At 42.4% G+C, this 16,344-nt stretch overlaps 1 pseudogene; it reads right to left on the reverse strand.

Moving 5' to 3' along the window:
- Positions 1-5,949: 5,949 nt before the first annotated feature.
- On the reverse strand, positions 5,950-6,686 carry LOC142460814 (triosephosphate isomerase-like; annotated as a pseudogene).
- Positions 6,687-16,344: the final 9,658 nt, after the last annotated feature.

Genomic DNA, 16,344 nt, shown 5'->3' on the forward strand with positions numbered 1-16,344 from the left:
ATGGATGGAGACAGTGGCTGCAGCAGGGGGCTCCATCACAATGACCAAGGGTGCAGGACAGGCAGTATTTCTTTCTCTTGGACATCGAGTCGCTGCGGGGAGGAACTCCCTCAACGACACCTAATAACAGCACCCACAGCAAAGCTCTCGAAACTCTTCCAGGATGCGTTTGCTATTGTTTCATTCTACTCGACTTTACCTTGGACAACATGACTTTATAAGTTTTAGTCTTATTTCCCGACCTACATTGATTGGTCCTTTCTTTGAAGAGGTTATTCTTCATCCCTGCCCCTGCCACAGCACCAAGTGTGGTAAAGGAGTACATTGTATGGAGCAGGTATCATGTGACTCCTTTTCTCTGATACTTCCTCCATCAGAACAACAGGATCTCCCACGGGATCCAAAGTCTTACTCAAGATGATCTCCAGACTGCAGCTGCCGTCCCAACAGCTGCTCAGACTATTCCGGAGTTTCTTTCAGAGGTGCTGGGTTCTGATTAATTATTACAGTATGTGTATTATATCCTACCAGGTGCCGGGTTCTGATTAATTATTGCAGTATGTGTATTACATCCTACCAGGATAAATGTAGCTGGAATTACCCCTATCAATTTCCTATGCTGACTGAACCGTGCGCTCTACTCCCTTAATCTTTTCCACCCAACAGAACTAGATCATTTCTCAAAGCCCAGTTGAAATAAACACTGCCTCGCCTTACACCACAAAGTGATTTGAACGCCGTCTTACAACTTTCCTATTTAACCTTGATATTGTAGTACTGTCCCTTTATTACGATGACATTTAGGGCAACATTTTCCAATTAGTTTAACTGGAGGGAGACTCAAAACCTTTAAGCACCAGGATTGGCATCAGAACAGATGCCAGCTGTAATCTCGGGCAGATGGACCAGAGTGTACTGACGGAATACCAGCTCTGAATATACACTTCCAAACAAAACGGAATAAGGACAGTAATGGCTCACAAATGATATAAATGATTAAGATTTATCTCGATGTAATAGGAAAGAAATGGTACAATGAGTGATTTAAGAAAACATGCTTACCGGATGTCCAGTTTTGTGACTTGGAGGGAGTGTGATGGTGCGTCAAACCAGGGGAAAAAAACGCATCATGGGCCTGAGTGAACTAGGTCTTTCTGTGAGAGGGTTTGAGAGGGGTCAGTTTATTATAAATCAGGCAGAGAGCATAATGCCACGTTTTTGTGGTTGTAAAGCCATTTAGATCGATTTTAAAGAACCGAGGATCCTGAGAATTTAACCATGTCAATAAAAGGATTTTTTACATTCTTAACTGAAGAAAAACGGGTGACTTTCAGAGATTCTTAAAGATTAGGCAGCAAAATGAAGTTAGAAGGAAACAACTTAGGACGATACAGTGGAAGCCTGATGATTTCCCAGACCAGAGGAACTCTTGCAGAATGTCCGTGTTTGCTGAGAAGAGTGAGCAGGAGTATTGTTGGGGGAGAGGACTCTCCAGTGGAGCCTTTCCTGCCTTTTTCTGCAAACACTTTGGTTAACTCTCAAGATACTCTTGTAACCAGCAGATGTTACTGTTCTTTGGCCCTCTAGAAAGCCCCCAACTCAAATGCCCTGGGCATCTCAGACAACGATTCCGATGGCTTTTGCTCCTGCCTTGTCCTCAGCACTACTTCCACCTCTGTGTAGCATTTGCTTGGATTGCTCTTTGTCTTCTGGGTTATACTGAGAAAGCCAAGTTGTATCCCCTGATACAATTCTTCCAAGAGATGCTTTAGGATCTTGTTCCCACCCATGTACAATTCTTAGGAAAAGCTCTGCTCTTGTCTGAAACCAACCCATCAGTTTTGGTCCCCACAGAATGGAAAGTTTACTTTCTCAACTTTATATTTTAACCTGACTCAATGGAGATGCCTGTGGCATTGTATTGTTTCTGTTAGTCATCGCTAGGGTGAAATTGTTTCCTTACAAATTGGTGTGGACGGTCTGTTCCTGGCCTTTGTCTTCAACATTGCCTCCTCCCTTCTCCAAGTGACTGAGCCATTTGTAATGCTGATTTCTATTAGGAACTGTCCCATAAACTTTTTACAAAGTATTCGTGTTCTCATCATCAATTTGATGTTTGTTCTTCAATTTTAGCAGCGTTCATGTTCCTCTGATAAGAGCGCCTTTCAAATTGATGTTGTATCCGTCTTCGTGCCTCAAACTAGATTCTGTTTGGACATTTTATATCAAGTTATTGTGAGTCAATTTAGGTGCAAATACATTTTTAAAATCTGTGCACAGTTTTTCCATTATTCACACTTTCCATGAATTTTTTAAAGATCCCCATATATTCTTAAATAATTTTTTGTCATACAGCTTATTTGGGTTACAAGCAAATAATAATGCATTATTAACAAGCCAACAGACTTCATAAAGCACAGATGGCTATATATGTTAAGAACTACATACATTAATTATGAAGCATTTTTAATCCTCTGGTACCCACTCATATAATGAGAATTAAAGCTTTTTAAAAAAATTTTTCTGGTAAACTTACACCTTCAATGAAAGTGTCTGAGACAGATGTCTTAAATTAAAATAATAATAAAATAAATAAGAATCTTTTTATTTGAAAATTTTATTAAATTCTTAATAAGCTTCTTTTGCAAGGATTGGATTTAATAGACAAATTATAAGGTAATATAAAAAGGAACTAATTATAGTTCTAAGTTAACAAAAACTTTGATAAAGATAAAAAATGCACAAAAAGATAACCCTAGAGAATATGTGTACATTAGGTTTTAAACAGATTATAAACATATAAGTCATAAACCTCAAAATAAATTTACGTGTTTTATAAAGAGACTGAGAAAGTATTGAGAAAAAAGGGAAAACTTTCAATTTTGTAATACTTTAAAACCTACAAAATGATTGGGCATTGGTAAACAACAACATTAATTAATTCATCTGGCCATTCATTTATTCATTCTTACATTTACTAATTTCACAACTACGTATCTAGCACCTGTACATGCCAGACATCATACTAGGGCTGTGGTGTGCTGCCAGGCAAAGACGGAACCATATGACCATGTGTTCATTAGGTGTATAGCCCAGGGAGAGAGACAAGTGGTAATCCCCTAATTTTATAAATAAATGTACCGTAAAATCTATCAGAGACTCTGGAGAACACAGACAGTGTCTCCTCTGTGCACAAAGGGACCTAACCCCACTTGGAAAGGCTTGGAAAGCCGTCCTTCAGAAAAGTGACATTTAAACTGAGTTCTGCGAGATCATGCAGGTGACCTGGGCAAAAAGGAGGAGGAACGGATTTGTTAATTTTTTCTATCTCAGAAGATAGAATGACTTGGACAAAAGCAAAGTTGAAATAATGTAGATTCCGCAAAGAAATGAGAAAACAAGCCGCTCTGGCAAAGAGCAGCCTCCTTTGCAGCTGAACGTGGCTATGTTCTTTCCAATGTTATACAAGGGAAGTGATATGTGGGATCTTTGAGTTCAATCTTCAATAAAGAGCTACTTACCTCCCCCCACCCAAAAAGGAAAGAAATAACTTAGATCTTCATAAATATTTTTAGGGATACACTACTGGGGGTTTCCTTATTAATAAAACAATATCGATAAATATTGTTTGCTATCTGTGATAGATTAGCTAAAAAGTACTAGGGCCCTGACTTGTTTAGAAATTAATTGCTATCTTGATAGTTTAATGATGAAGCTGTCACCTGGGACTACACTGCTTCAAAAAGTACAAAGGAAAGTGATATATACAATGCTCTTTTAAAATTCTGAGTTATAAATAGCTGAACTTTCTGGGAATTTTTATCATCCTTTTAACAATGATCTGCCAATGTCAATAATAAAGCTTTAAAATATTTATTGTGTAAACTTACAAGCAAATATGTCCCCATCAAAGAATTAGAGGAAATATGTCCCCATCAAAGAATGTACTATCAAGCTTGGAGGAAGATTCATCAACCACCTGTCTCATGCAGATGACACAACTGACACAACGTGTCTTGCCACAGGGAAAGAGGATTTAAATCAAAGGCAGCACTTGGGTTCTGGAATCCATCTCAATTTAAAGAAAAGAAAAGTTTTTACAAGTTGACCAATAAGCAACAGAGTGAAAAAGAAGAGATGGAATTTGTCGGGAATTTCATTTCAGTCAATGCCCGTGGAAGCAGGGGTGAAGAAATCAAGGAATGAACGGATATGGCATAGGGCAAATCTGCTGCAAAAGACTTCTGTACAGTGGAGAAAGGCAAAGATGTCACTTTGAGACTGAGGTGCAATGAACAGGACGGACTGGAGAAGAATCAAGCGCTTGCATGATGCATGTGGATGATGGAGATGATGAAGAATACTGGATGCAGCGTGGACCGCACAGACAACTGTCTTGGAAGAAGTATAACTCCTTAGGAGCAAGTCATCCAGACTCTGTCTCGTGTATTTCAGACGTGTTTTCAGATGGGACTAGTCCCAGGAAAAGGGCATCATGCTCTGTAAAGTGGAAGCTCAGTAACAAGCAGACCATCAACAAGATGGATTGGCACAGTGGCTCCAGCAATGGGCTCCAACATAGAAACGGATGGGACTGAGCAATGCTATGCTTCTGTTACACATGAGCTTGCTAGAAGCTGGAACCAGCTCAATAGCATCTCACACAACATGCGCCCACCAACCAGCTTTACTAATTACGAATTCATAGCCAATCTTGTGCACCTACCCTTACACACAGCACTTATTGATTATTCTTAAGAAAGTTCAAGCATATAGAGTTTTTCCTTTCCTTCCTTCCAATCTGGACACCTTTTAGTGTCTTTTCCTGGCTAATTTCCCATAGCTCAAACCTCCAGGGCAATGTTGAATAAAAATAGTAGGAGGGATCATTCTGGTTTTGTCCCTGGTCTCCAGGGAAAAGCAGTCACATTATAACATCACATGCTTTTTATCAGGTTGAGAAAGTTTGGATCGATTCCTAGTTTATTACGTGTTTTTGACATGAAAGCTTATTATGTTTGTGAAAGTTTTCCCCCTGTAAATATTGAGAATCTTATGTGATTTGTATATGTTACGGTGTGTATCACATTGATTATTGTATGTTTAACCAACCTCCCATTTCTTGGGTAGACGCCACTAGGTCAGTCATTATGTTTGTTGCTGGATTCGTTTTTCTCGGATTTTGTTGAGGATTTTCTATATATGAGGGGCCCTAACACAGTGGCTAACACACTGGGCTGCCAACCACAAGGTCAGCATTTCAAAACCACCAGCCCATTCTCGGGAGAAAAGTGAGGCTTCTGTTCCCATATAGAGAATTACAGTCTCTGAAAACCACAAGAGGCAGTGCGACTCTGTCCTATAGGGTCCATATGTGTCAGAATCAAGTCAATGGCAGCAAGTTTGTTGGCTTCTTTTCCCTATTTATCTTCATAACAAATACTGTTCAGTATGTTTCTTTTATTTCTTTGTTGTTTTTTCATGGTGTCAGATATGCCCACCCCCACCCGCCACACATGGGGACAGCTCACACAGGACACCCACAGAAGATGGAATCATGGGAGAGGGTAGCACCTCTGGGCCCTTAGGGAGAGACAGGGCCTCTTCCCAGCTGTGACTTCATGATGTGAGCGGAGAAGAGAAGGCGCTTTCCCTCTCCTGCCCTTACTGGGGACAGAAGCTGAGGGTACCCAGGACAAGCCCCACCCCCTTCTACCTCTCAGGCAACAAGAAGCCACCTTGGTGACGTGTACAGTTCCAACCGTATTGTACTGGGAGAAGTGACTGGCCTGGTCCCAACCATGCCACAGGAAGGTATACACCATAAAGGAAGTCCAGTTTGGATCAAGCCATGGGAAGGGGCAAGTGACACTATTCGTGATGGGGTGGCCGTTGTTGGACTTCTGGTCTCTGACTCAGCAGGAAGGGGCTTTGGGAGATGGAAGGGGCTTATTGTTTGGCATTGATGATGTCTACAAATCAGGGCTTGAGGGATGAAGCGCTGTCAAGGAAGACATCCACACTAGGCTGGGGTGCCAGCTTCTTGCAGGTGACCCGTCATAGAGCCTCCATAAATGATGGGATGCTTTGAGCCCCCACATCAGAGACGTTGAGTCATTCCTGTGACTTTTCATGTCCTTCCTGGGCTGACTGGGGGGGGGGGGGTGGCAGTCTTACTGCTACCAATGGCCCACACAGACTCCTAAACCAAGATGACCTTGCTCCAGTCAGACACATAACCTGCAATGACCTTGGTTTGCTCAAAAACCACCTCATTGATGCCAGCTTCCCTCTCATCCAGCTTCTCCTCAATGCAGGCAATTACTGCAAGGCCCTCTGGCAGGACATGGCCCACTTTCTATCCAATCAGCCTATCCGACTCCCCAAAGACATGCCTTCTCTCTGAGCAGCCCAGGTCTACCCAGGTGACTCCACAGTCTTGGATCACATCAGGCTACAATCCCCAGGGTCACTTTGTAGCAGTGCTGTATATTGGCGACGTTGGTGTAGGCAGTAGGGGGTGCACAGACCACCTCGGGATCAGCGGATGATGAGCTCCCCCAGCCCCTTCTTCCGCCTGTTCATCTTCCGGTCTCTTCCCCTCCCCCACCCCCACCACCCCACCCCACGAAGAACTTCCTGGAGAGCGCCATGGTGCTGGAGCGGAGACCCTGACAGTCAGTGCCACCCTTCTTGTCCTTTCCTCGTCAGACATGGGTGCTGGGTTTTGCTACAAGGGAATAGTGGCCTTGTAGTGGAGAAGTGCTCTCTCCTACTTGATTTTTTGGAAGCATTTGTGACAGATTGGTCTTTAGATGTTTGCTAGAATTTACCAGTGAAGCCCTCTGGGCCGGGGTTTTTCTTTGTAAGAAAATTGTAAATTACGAATCCAATCGCTCTACTTGTTATAGGTCTGTCAAGGTTTCTGTTTCTCCTTGAATCGGTTTTGGTAGTTTCTGTCTCTTTCTAAGGATTTGTTTATCTCATCTCAGCCTTTTACTCTGCTGACAAAAAGGACCTTTTTCGTTTGACTCTGTTGTTCCAGAAGGGTGAAAAACTGGCATCGTATTTCCTGAGATTAGCCTCATATGTTAAGCATACACACACACACCACCACCACTACCATCACCACCACACCACATTTGGATTATCTTTTTTTTGGATTATCTTATCCTGCTGAACTTAAATTCTACGCTCCATGCTTTTCGTTTGTAAAATACAGTTCTTGAAGGGCATTTCTCAACAGTTCTCAGGGTTCAGGTATTCTTCTTCAGACTTTGCTATGCTTTCGTTGTCCTCTCTGTATGTAGTTCTAGTGGCTGTAGTGGGTTACACCTTGGCTGCAAACTGCAAGGTCAGTGGTTCGAAACCACCAGCTGTTCTATGAGAGAAAGACAAGGCTTTCTGCTCCCATAAGCAGTTAGTCTGCGTAGGCTAGAGAAACAAATCCAAACATTCATGTGTATGAGAGAGAGCTTTGTATACATGGTAATTGTGCATTAAGAAAACATCCCAGCCCAGTCCAGTCCAAGCCCATAAGTCTGATACTAGCCCATAAGTCCAGTATTAGCCCATATGTCTGATACCAATCTATAAAGCCTTCTTCAGACTCATGAAATACATGCAATGACTCCAAATGCAGGATGATCACAGGTTGGTGGGTAGAAAGTCTTTGGATTCAGTGGCATTGTAAGCATCTCAGCACTGGCAGGAGTCTCTACGTGGCGTTTCCAGTTCCCAGGGTCCGGGTCTGTCAGCATAGGGCCATGTGTCTTGTCAGTAGAGCATCATCTCAGGGAGTGAGCGTTGTCAGTTGAGAGAATCTTCTGCCTCCAAAGAGGAAATACCAACATTCCTAGAATTCTCAGAAGGCCATACCCACAGAGAGGCCTTGTTGGCTATGACTGGATTGACAGACTAGACACCACCCCTTCACTCTTAATCCTCTCAAGTCCCAAATTGACACCAGATGATGTAACTACTACACTGGGAAACCCACAGGGACAGTTGTACTCTATCCTATAGAGTTACTGTGAGTAGTGAGTTTGGAGGGTTTTTTTTTTTTCTCATTCTCCTTACCCAAAAATCAGATCTATAGAACCTTGCACCAGTTTGGGTTCCTGTTCTGTTTGCCCCGCTATGTCTTTCAGTTAGTGTCCATTGGCCAATTTAGACTTTCTCTGTTTTCAATATCTGAACGTCTTCTCTGCTGGTTTAAAAACAGATACTGGTGCTCTGTGAGTTTTCGAGTTGTGGGTTTATTCCTACTTGTTCACATTGGGTATATGTGGAATGTCTTGTCAGTTGGTTTTTCTCTGACTGACATCTTTGAGTTTGGGGGTAAATGACAACTTCATGGACCTTCAGCTTCTCACCTGTAAAATGGGAAACAGATATAAAAAGAAGCTTGCTATAAGAAATATCTAGCACACGAATGCACTTAATATTATTTCACAACTTTACTTTGCTGTGGAAATGCTAGCACTTTAAGACTACTTAATTTATGCAGGAGCCGCGGTAGTGTAGTGGGATGCGGCTTGGACTGCTAACCTCTAGACCTGGAAAAAGATGAGTGTTTCTACTCCACTCCCACCCAACAGTTTTGTTGGCATATAATTCACATATCATGCAATTCAGTAGTTCAACCACTTCAAGAAGAGTTGTACAATCACCACCACAATCAGCTTTAGGACATTGTCTGCATGCTTGTGCTCATTGCTTTTAGCTCCCCATTTCCCCAAAACCTCGCCTGCCACAACCCCAGGGAACCATTAACCTAGTTGCTGTCTCTATAGACTTACCTATCATGAATTTTATATACAGAAAAACATTCAAAAACCTAACAAGAGCAACAAAGTAAAACAGATTAAAAAAACCTTAATATCAAAGAAAGCAGAAAATATTAAAACTAGAACACATTTAAATGGATCATAAAGGAGATCAAATGATAGGGTGCTAAATTTTAACCTAATGGCATCTACGATAATACGCTTTCCAATGGATTCTGTGTGTTGGTAAGGTTATTCCCACCCCTGGTCCAAGGTCAGAGGGGATTCCCCCAGGGGCTTCATCCAAAGGTATATCCCCTTCACTTTAAAATTTTTGTTTTATTGAAACAGCTCTAAAATGGGTCTAAAGAGAGATCGGGTGATAAGATATTACATTTGACCTAACTACTTCTGTCATAATTGACTTTACAATGCTCTCTGTGTGATAGCAGGACTACTCACACCCCTCAGCTATGGTCGGGGGGATTCACTGGAGACTAAATCCACGTGTGGAGCTCCGCAAATGGATTTGGGGCTCCACTGTCATCCGTAGCCTTCTGAAAACCAAGTGTTCACAATATAAGCTCTGACGGGAGACTTTCTACTCTTGCAACAAGTTATAATCTTGGAGACCTACAAGAGCAGCTCTGCCCTGTCCTATAGGGTCTGTGTGACTCAGAACTGACTCTCTGGTTGTGACTGAGAGGTTTTTATGGACTTAATTATAAATTAAATTTGAAATACACTATTTTGGAGTGAACTGAAATTAATTAAGTTTTAAATTTAAAAAGTGACTAGGGGAAAAGAGGAAAATACAAAATGCTGCATATTGTACTTTGCTATTTTTGTGCTATAACTTAAAACAAGATTAATTTCAGCTCTTTGCTTCGCTTTAGACTTCAAAGAGTTGAGGTAAAAAATTTTAAATTAAAGCTGTAAATATTTTTATTTTAATAAATCACTTTATTGGCATTCTTACAGCTCTTATAAGAATACATACATCCAGTGTATCAAGTCCCTTTGTACATATGTTGCCATGATCATTTCCAAAATGTTTTCTTTCTGCTTGAGCCTTTCTTTCTACATTTTCTTTCTACTTGATCAGCTCCTTTTTTTCCCCTCGCTCCCCCATCCTCCCAATCACGTGAACTCTTGATAATTTAAAAATTATTTTTGTTTTCCTATTTTACACCACCCGCTGTCTCCCTTTGCCCACATTTCTGTTGTTTGTCACCCTGGGTGGCAGGGGGGAGTGGTGTAAGTTGATCATTGCCATCAGTTCCCCCTTTCTCCCCCTTATCCCCTCACATTCTCTCCCTACCCTCTTGGTATCACTACTCTCCTTCTTGGTCCTAAGGGGTTTATCTCGCTGAATTGTGTGTGCCGAGAGCTCTTATCTGTACCAGTGTACATAGAACTATAAATAGTTAATGGTGACAAATTATCCATAAGTTTTTAAAATAATAAAAGTAAATCAATTAAATTTGTATTAAATAGGTTAGTGATCATTTTTCTCTAGTAAGTTTTGTTTATATTGACTACCTGACTGCGTATAATAAACTATTCTTAAGGAACTGAACATCACACTTTAATCCTCATTATGATGGTATTGATTAAGCCTGCTTTTGAGTGTTTCATAATCAAACTTCGAAATGGAATAATATATGGTGTTATTACTGTTTCAAAATACTCCCATTCTGGCCACAAAAGTCATCAAAATAGCTCAACCAATATAGTAATATCTGAACTAACATTAGCTAAATTCATGCACAAAATAATAAGCAACCTTATTGGAATGAAAGAAGAAAAATAAGCATCTTCCTTTGATCAAATTTCTTGAAGTAATCAGAAATTTTTCATGGACTCAATAGGATATCTGCCTTTCCTCTAAGTAGATAGGTTGGATTTTATGAAGTAAAGACTTTTTAAAAAATCACTAAATGCAATAAACAGAGCACAAGAAAGAACTTTATCTAGCTTACAGTAGTGGTTCTCAACCTGAAGGGAGGGAAATTTGTCCACGAGGGGCGTTCCGTAATATCTGGAGACATTTCTGGAGCCCTAGTGGTGCAGTGGTTACGTGTTGGGCTGCAGTCTTCATGGTCGGCAGTTTGAAATCACCAATAGCTCCGAATGACCAAGACTGGGCTTTCTACTCCTGGGAACAGGTGCAGTTTCGGACACACACAGCAGGTCACTATGAGCCAGCATTGACTTGATGGCAGTGAGTTTGGGTTTTTTGTTTTGTTTGAGATGTTTTTGATTGTTCCAACCAGACGGCGGAGGTTGTTTGCTATTGGCTGCTTTGATCCCAATTATGAACAGATGGCCCCTGGAAAATCATCGTGATGTAGGCACTCTGGAATGTATTCATGTTCAAATCTACACCTCTGTTGACCCAAGTCTGAGCAAACCAAGAGGGCTTAGAAACGAAAAAATAGGTTAATGTTAGTTGATTTCATCGGTGCCATCCCACTGGGCAAAAAGAGATTAAGTACTATTTGCTTGAAGTGTATTGGTAAAACTCTATAGGGTACAATGTGATTCATTATAAGAAAGCACATTCTAGCAGGCTAAGCAGATCAAAGTGGAACAGGCTGATTGAATGTCTTCAAGGCCTTCAGTTCCTTTCCACCAGAAATGTTGGGGCATGGCGCAGAGCACTGTGCAGGCGCGTTGTGGAAGCCATGCCAGGCTAGCACGGATGGATAAGATGATCTTTTCGGCTTCCCCCAGCCTTGGTATTCTTCTTCTTCTTCTTCTTTTTGTTTTTCATTTATTAGGGATTTTTTTTAATGGGCCACAGAATTTTCTTGGGACAGTAATATGATTTCAACTAGTTAATAATCAATATAATTTATTTAAGTCATCTTATTGGCATACTCCTTCCCATATCACACCATTTAATGGTCCAATCATATTGAGAAGATTTGTGCCATCGCCACCACCATCAATTTCAGAACATTTTCTTACAGTACGCATTGTTGTTAGTGCCTGTCTCCTCCCACATTCCCCTGCCGCGGCCCTAGGCAATTAGCCGGCTAGTCACTGCCTCTATAGCTCTTCCTAGCCCGGATTTCAGCTACAGAAAGTTGTAGATAACAAAAACAGCAAGCCACAGGACAACAAAACAAAAATCCCCAAACATTGGCTAGGCAAAACCTAGGAAAACCTCACTAGAAAAGAAAGCAGAAAATATTAAAAACAGGGAACAACTTTAAAATGGGTGAAAGGGGAGAGCAAATGATAAGCCTTCGCTGACACAAGGTGCTTTGACCTGTCTGTGGGTTGACCCAGAGGTCTTGAAGGAAGGCATGCATTCTATCACTGCTCTCCACCCCACCCCCCCACACTCCACCCCGCCCCCTCCCAGTACAATACAGCATTATCCTTGTTATGAGAAATGATGTTGGGGCAGTACAACATTTGGGGATAAAACGGGGAGGCCTTGTTAACCAATTAAGCAATAATTCAGTCCAACCCACTGCCATCAAGTCGATTCTAACTCATTGCCAACGTTATCATAGGGTTTGTGTGGCTGCAGAGCTGTTTGGGAGCAGACGCTTCGTCTTTCTCGCATGGAGTGGCTGATGAGTTTGAACTGCTGTTTTTGTAGTTAATAGCCCAACTTCATCGACAGCTGGAGGAGGGGAAGAACCTTTCACTTAGCAAGCAGAAATACCAGTGTTGCAATTTGAATCGTCTAAGCCATTGCGTCTCACACTTGAATGTACACAGAATCGTCTGACTATCTCTTCAAAGATACATATTTTGCTGCTGTGGATCTAAATTGTGGACCAAGAATGGGCTTTTCCATGAAGGTCCCATGTGATGCTGCTGCTGCTGGTTGAGGATGACACTGAGCAGTGGGTCGGTTTGGGGGTGGCGGAGGTGGTGCGATTGGAGGAGGGAGGATGTCTTGTCAGAGTACCTTTTGTCAACCTTTATTAGCTGATTTCTCCCTCCATGTTTGTTTGTTGGTTTGTAAGTTGAGGAAAAAGAAGAGGGCATGGGGAGTGAATCAAGCGTTGGATGTTACCCTTTTTTGGGGTGATAAGAGTGAAGGACTCATCTCTGCTGCATATTGTATTTATTATCTCAAAGCTCACAAGGATCACGTGAGTCCCCACGTGTTTTGTAACTGAGCACTGTCAAACTCAAGGAGACAAGTGAAGAGGTAACCGCTGTTAGAAACTGTTTCAGACTTTGCTCTTGCTTCTGGAAGAATGCCAAAGAGATATATTGTTACCCGGACAATTGCAATTCTTTCTAATTTCCACTTTATTTCTGGGGCTGATTCCAACTAATTTTCTTTGAGATACCTGAAGAATAACTCTTAATGGAAAGGAGAATCCTAGTCCTTTGAACTTAATTCTTCCAAACTAAAGTTTGAAAGAACAAAACCAAAAGCCACGAAGAAAACTAAGCACTTGGCATTTGCTATTGTAACTTCTTACATGGCTTGCCGGGGTCGTAAATTATTTAACATATGAAATGAAGCCTTTACAAGGAAGCTTGGGAAGCTGTAATCATGAGGCAAAAATAAGTCAATAATGAAGAATTTTCAGTGTTTGCGCCCGGCTAATGCACATTCTAAGAAGCACTTACAGCTAGAAATACTCCTGTGATGACAGTGGACTTCAAGGCTTAACCCTTTGAGACTGGTGAGATGAACCTAGGCCAGACAAGAGCTGAAAATTACCAGTCCGGTGGCAGGTTCTCTCCCCTGCCGCAGAGAAGAAACAAGGGCAGCTGCCAACATTTCTCTCAAGGAGGCCTTGTGACACAACGGCTAAGCACTCAGTGGCTAACCAACACGTGGCAGTTTGAGCCCACCTGCAGCTCCACTACAGAACACCTGGAGATGTGCTCCTGTATAAATTGTAGGCCAGAAAACCCTGTGGCAGGCTTACCCTGTCACGTGACCTCCCTTCGCAGTCAAAAGAGACTGGATATGGTACCTTGCTGTTAGGTGCCAATGAGTCTGCTCCAGCTCACAGTGACCCTGTGTACCAGAATGCAACACTACCCAGTCCTGCGCCCTCCTTGTTGCAGCCACTGTGTCAGTCCATCTTGTCCAATGCCGCCTTCTTTTTCACTGCCCATCTATTTACCAAGCATGATTTCTTTCTCCGGGGAGCAGTCTCTCCTGAAAAGATGCCCAACGTAGGTAAGAAGAAGTCTCTCCACCTTTATCTAAGGAGCATCTTTTCAAGCCATCTGGTGTTTTACAGTAGACCAGGTCACGAAAGTGTGATTGGAGGGGCACAGAATTGGAACCTTTGGCTCCTGGGGTGACCAACTTCAACTGGTTTTGTTGGGACTTTCCTAGTTTGAACATGGGAATTTCATGCTCAGGAAACCAAGCAGTTTGGAGCAAATGGAGACAGCTGGTCAACCTAAAATGTAGCAAAACTCAAACCAGTTGCTGTGAAGTCAGTTTTGACTCGTCATGGTGCCATGTCTGTAGAATGGACATGTGCTGCATTGGGTTCTCAAAGCTGTAACCTTTTGGAAGCAGGTTGTCAAGGCCCTTCTTCTAAGGGCCTCACACTAAGTGAGAGTTAAAGTTTATTGTGCCAACCTGGCTGATAAACACATGCGGGATTAATTGAAGGACGGAGAGATAAATGGCTCGATGAGCCTCACCTTTCTAGTTCTCTGGTCTCTTGCTTTGTGATGGTCGGGTCAGGGTGCAGCTGCCTTAGCCAATTTCCTGCTTCAGCTGGCAAGGCTCACTTCCTGCAAGCCAGCCCTGAGGAGAAGCCACATGGACTACCCCGATGCATCCCTGGATGCTGGAGCAGCCGTGTGGAGACCCCTGCCAGCACTGAGATGCTTACATGTTCACTGACTCGGCTTTCCTCTATGTCAGTCCATGTCATAGTGTGTGTTTTATGAGATGGGGGACTTTGTGGATTGGTGTTGGACATATGGGTTAATATTGGACTCGTGGGCTTGGGCAGCACTGAGCTGGGATGTTTTATTGACGTGCACTTAACCTTTATAGAAAACTTTCTCTTAAACATGAATTTATGTGGGTTTGTTTCTCTAATGTACCCAGACTAACACAGTAGGCTTGAACCACCAACCTTACAAGTTTGTGCTACTGAGAGATCTCCCCCCAAATCTACCTCCAATTCCCTAGCAGACATAGTCCCTTAGACATACGACGTCTTCCCTTATGGTGCTTCCTCACCACCACTGTATTCTGTTTAAAACAAACAAAGACCCTCCTATGGTCTAAGTCACAAGATAAACATTTGGAGCAGGAGAGTACAGCTAAGAGAGTATTGGGATTGGATATGAGGTAGAAGGAAGTGGGAGTTTATTGGGGGGATTGCGACTACACGACCTGCTTGTCACTATTAAAATACCTGAGATAGACATGGTCTTTAGTCACTGCTCTCATTTCTCATCTGGAAAAAGAGGAGAATTTAAATTACCCAAAAGGCTGATAGGGTTTGGGTGATCATTAAATGCGGTAGCAGATAGAAAGTGCTTAGAATGCTCAACATATAACGAAGCCCCAAACCAAGCTCATTGCCATCTGGTTGATGGTCCATAGGCACCCTCAGGACAGGGCAGGACTGTCCCTCTCGTTCTGGGAGCAGACTGTCACGTCTTTTCTCCTATAGAGAAGGGTCACACGGCCATGCTTTCAGCTCGCAACCAAGCGCTTTAACCACTGTGTCACCAGGGCTCCTTTTACATAGGACAGCTATTCAGTGAATGCCCTCCTCAAAAGAAAATCTCAAAACTCTTTCCAGCTGTGCTGAGGAAAGGCCTCAGCATCATGCACGGCTGGTCCTGCTAATCCATGATATTTGACCTTGAAACCATTATCTTGACTTTGTCCCCCCCCCCCCAAAAAAAGTGTTGTGTTTGAAGGGAGCTGCGAGGGTCTACAATGTTCAAATTTGTAATCCAATTCTGCGTTAAAAAATATTGATGGCCATATTCATTGGTGTCTACAAACAGAAAGTCTTTTCAATACTGAAGAGAGGAAGAGAGTAAAGGGAGGGGGCCGTGGCAAAAATATGGCCAAAACCTTCTTCCCAAACCAAAGTAATTCCCCCCTCCCTGGTGAGTCTGTTGACCCACGATGGCCCCGTGCATGTCAGGTCGGACTGCTCCACAGGGTTTTCTCCGTGATGACCCTCATGTTGCTGATAGGCTCCACCTGCCATCCTTTAGCTTCGTACACAAGTGCTTCAGCCCTCCAGGGGCCTCTGAGGCTTCTCAGAGAATTTTTAGCTTGAGAATTCCAAAATAACAAAATGTATACAGTTCTTTTGGGAAGAACCTAGGAAACATATACTGCTATGTCCAAAGGCTGGGTTAGTCTTTTGTTTCACAGATATTGATGGATCACCACTGCGCTGCAGACTCCTAGCAGTTGCTTGTACCTCAAGAACTGAGATAAAAGCTGATATTGTAGAAGCAGAAAGTACAGCAGTGTAATTTCAGCACCCACGGCACACCATTGTATTATAAATACTTTAACAATGTACCCTTTCTGGAACTTTGAATCATTTCCCTATTACTATTCTTTTATATTACTAGTCTTTTGTCT

Source organism: Tenrec ecaudatus, chromosome 11 (assembly GCF_050624435.1).
Source record: "Tenrec ecaudatus isolate mTenEca1 chromosome 11, mTenEca1.hap1, whole genome shotgun sequence".
In the NCBI taxonomy this organism is placed as follows: Eukaryota; Metazoa; Chordata; class Mammalia; order Afrosoricida; family Tenrecidae; genus Tenrec; species Tenrec ecaudatus.